Source organism: Microcebus murinus, chromosome 22, assembly GCF_040939455.1.
Source record: "Microcebus murinus isolate Inina chromosome 22, M.murinus_Inina_mat1.0, whole genome shotgun sequence".
NCBI lineage: Eukaryota > Metazoa > Chordata > Mammalia > Primates > Cheirogaleidae > Microcebus > Microcebus murinus.
In genome coordinates, this window is record NC_134125.1 from 27551337 (window position 1) to 27555261 (window position 3925).

At 62.9% G+C, this 3925-nt stretch overlaps 1 pseudogene; it reads left to right on the forward strand.

The window, feature by feature from the left end:
* The first annotated feature begins 3806 nt into the window (after nucleotides 1–3806).
* Nucleotides 3807–3925, forward strand: LOC142863644 (uncharacterized; annotated as a pseudogene).

Here is a 3925-nt window from a genome sequence, read left to right on the forward strand (position 1 = left end):
GCTGCTTTTTTTTTTTTTTTTTTTTTTTTTGCCTCTTGTTCTGTCCCCTTTCTGGGAGCGCGGCGGCGGCCCGGGGTGGGGGTCACCCCCACCCTCAGCGCCCGCCCGCGGTGCCTGGCGCCCCAGCCCGCACCGTGGGGCCTCCTCTTGTCCCAAGCCGCGACACCGCCGCCACGCGGCAGCATGCGTGGCATCTGGACTGTCAGGTCTCAGACCAAAGGTCTGCTCTGTGGGAACCGACACGCTGGAGGAAACCTTGAGAGTCTGAGAGGGGAGGGAGTTCCAGAAGAAGGCCAGGATGTCATTTTGAGGGAGTATGTGACCAGAACTCGTCCCGTTGCTTTTGGGGTTCTATGGGCTACACGCAGGAATCTTTGGTGGTGGCACCTGATGTTGGGGGATCCGGAGTCACACCCAGACCTGCTCCACAGGCCTCCTTTTACTTTTCTCTTCGGATTCATGATTTTTAAAAAGTGTCTCTTACCTCTATGATTGCATTTTCTTTTCTCTCTCTTTTCAAGCAGATGATGGGAGTACAAGTATTCAGGTGACATGTGTTGCCCGTGCCCCCCTCCCCCCTGTGTTCTTTTTTTTTTTTTTTTTTTTTTTTTTTTGAGACAGAGTCTCGTTTTGCTGCCCAGGCTAGAGTGAGTGCCATGGCGTCAGCCTAGCTCACGGCAACCTCAATCTCCGGGCTCAAGCAATCCTGCTGCCTCAGCCTCCCGAGTAGTTGGGACTACAGGCATGCACCACCACGCCCGGCTGTGTTTTTCTATATATATTAGTTGGCCAATTAATTTCTTTCTATTTTTAGTAGAGACGGGGGTCTCGCTCTTGCTCAGGCTGGTTTCGAACTCCTGACCTGGAGCAATCCGCCCGCCTCGGCCTCCCAGAGAGCTAGGATTACAGGCGTGAGCCACCGCGCCCGGCCCCCCCTGTGTTCTTATTCATATACCTCTCATGTTGTTGCAGCGTATTGTGGGGGTACCAATGTTAAGGTCGGGTGCCTTGCCCTCTCCAAGCCTCCCCCCTCGGGTCAGAGCTTCAAGTGCGCCCATCCCCCAGTCGGTGCGCACCCACCCCATGCCTAATGGATGTGTATGCCCCTCCCCTCCCCCCACCCGCCCGACACCCACCCGATGAAGGTGATTCCTCTCTGTCCACTTAGGCGTCCATCCGTTCGTACCAATTTGCTGGTGAGCGCGCTCACGTGGTGCTCGTGTGTCCATTCTTGGGATACCTGGCTTACTGGAACGGGTTCCAGCTCTGGCCAGGAGAACACGAGAGGCGCCCTCTCACCGCTGCTCCTCACAGCCGAATGGCACTCCGTGGTGTCCACGCGCCACATTTTATTAATGCACTCCTGGATGGATGGGCACTCGGGTCGCTTCCACGTCTTTGCGATTGTGAATTGTGCCCTAACTGTCACCCTAACCCTTACCCAGCCCGTCTCCTCTGCCCCTGCCTGACGCGCTCCTCCCCGGCCAGGCCCGTCACTGTCCTGGGCCCCCGCCTGACCGGCTCCTCCCCGCCCGGCCTGTCACCGTCCTCTGCCCCTGCCTGACATGCTCCTTCCCGCCCGGCCTCTCACCGTCCTCGGCCCCTGCCTGACCGGCTCCTCCGTCGCCTGGGCCTTCCAAGGGCTTGGTGTGGACGCTGCTTCCAGGAAGCCCTCCAGAAACCCGGCAGCAGGGTGGCCGCAGCAGTCTCCAGCAGCCGTCCCTAAGTCGCGTGAGTGCGGGGGACGTGCCCCCGCTGTGCCGCGGGGGCCCAGCCTGGTGTCTTCCCTGAGGCCCTGCGGCTGCCGGCTGGGCTGCCGCTCCCCGCAAGGGGAGAGCCGCGGAGGTGGGGACCGCCTCCTGATGGGGACGTACACGCAGCTCTCCAAGTCGGATTCCGGGGCTCTCTGTCCTGCCCGAAGGCCCAGCTGGCCTGCGGGTCCTTAGAGTGGCAAAAACCTCCGAAAACTGAGACTGAGGGTCCGGTGGGTGTCTGCACTTTTGTGCTGGGCACCCCAGGGAGGCCCGGGGGCTGGCTGGACAACGTGGTCTGCTGGGCTGGGGGGTTGGAGGAGCAACTGATGCCCTTTGCACTTTGGGTAGCAAGAGTCTGAGGTGTCTCTGAGCCCTGTGCCCTGTGGGGGGGGGGCGGGGGGGAGGAGGAGGAGGAGGAGGAGGAGGAGGTGGGAAGGGCCGGGGCCTGCAGTCCTGTTCCCGGGGTGGCACGGCAAGTGGCTTCTTCCACAGGCTGCTTGGCCTGGGCTCCCTGCACCTGGGCCTTTGGAGGACCGGCCCTGTGCTTGCCAACACTTCCTGCAGGGACCCAGAGCTGGGAGGTGGCATCTCTCAGCCCTGGGTCGGGCAGAGCCCCAGCGGGCCATGCCCACAATCTCTCTCAGCACCGGTCCCCCAGAAGGCTCCTTTGGGACCAGGATTCTCTTGCGGTGACTCTTTAAGGTCTGGCCCCTGGATGGAGGGGCACCAGGAGTAGAGGAGCAGGAAGGGGAAGGGGGTGGCCATGCGAGGGGACACTTTGAGGCCAAGTCCCAGCTTCAGCCTGATCCTCCTGGGAACCCCGCTCTGAGACAAGGAGCCGGGCTTCCCATTCCCACAGCAGCCAGTCGTGGGCTGAGGACACCTGGGGCGTTGGGAACTCCCTGGCTTCTCCTTGGTTTAACATCTGGAGCTGCTTGTGAATCGCGCCGCCACACACACCCGAGCGCAGGTGTCTTCCGCACAGACTGCGGGCCTCGCTCTTCTGAATGCCGCTAGCTCGCCACCCACCCACGGGTGAACCCGGTCAGGGTGCTTTCTCTAAGGGGCAGACTCTTTTCCGGGCGGGCTACCGGTGTCTCTGTTTGCTCGTTTCTTTCTTCCATTTCGGGAAAGTCTTCCTTGCTGGGTGTGGAAATCTCCTATGCCTTCCCTCGCCTATTCTGTCAGCTTTAAAATTCTCTTTCAGTTGCCACCCTCACAGATGGATTAGGAAACTCTTTCCGGTGCACTCATTAGTGAAATGACCTCCAGGAAGCTGGAATCCAATATCTAATGGCCGATTTTTAGCGAGTCCACACGCCAGGGTGGTCGGGGTCCAATGCAGCCCCGGCCAGGCCCAGGCCCCTTGGACTGGGCCACAGGAGGACACGGAGGAGGGTCCCGGCCCCCACGAAGCGGTGCCGGCAGTTCTCCACGGGCTTGGGCGTTTTCCAGAGGTAGGAGATGGAGGGGACTGATTTCTTCAGCGCCCCCCAAACCAGGCCACCCCACCCCACCCATGGGACACATCCCCAGAGAGAGACGCCCCATACACTGGCTGTGCCCCAGCCCTGGCCCGGGGGAATAGGCGGCAGCCCACCCACAGGGCGAGGGGGGGGGCGCAGCTGAAAGGGGTTGTGGGGGAGGGCGGCCCCTGGCTGGGGTCAAAGGGCGAGCGTCCCGCTCGTGCGCAGTCAGCGGCAGGCAGCGACGCGCTGGGGGTGGGCAGCGGGTAGGTGAAGGAGGCCGGGCGAGGAGACGAGGGGGGCTGGGAGGGCTCCACCTTGGCGAGTCCAGCCGTGGAGGCGCATCTTGTGTGAGTGTGAGTGAGTGTGAGTGTGTGTGTGTGTGTATAGAGAGACAGCCCCCCGCCCCGCCCCGCCCCGCCCCGCCCCGCCCCGCCCATCACCCCCGTCCCTGGGAGCCCGCGGGACCCGGCCGGCGAACTCAACCGGCCCGGCCCGGCGCGGGGCCTGGGGCGGGAGGCGGCGGCGGGGAAGCCCAGAGAGGCTCGGCTTCTTGAGCGGGGCAGGGGCGCCCTCCGCCGCCGCCGTCTAGGGCCACACCACCCTGAACGCCCCCGATCTCGTCTGGTCTCGGAAGCTAAGCGGGGTCGGGCCTGGTTAGTACTTGGATGGGAGACCGCCTGGGAGTACCGGGTGCCACAGGCT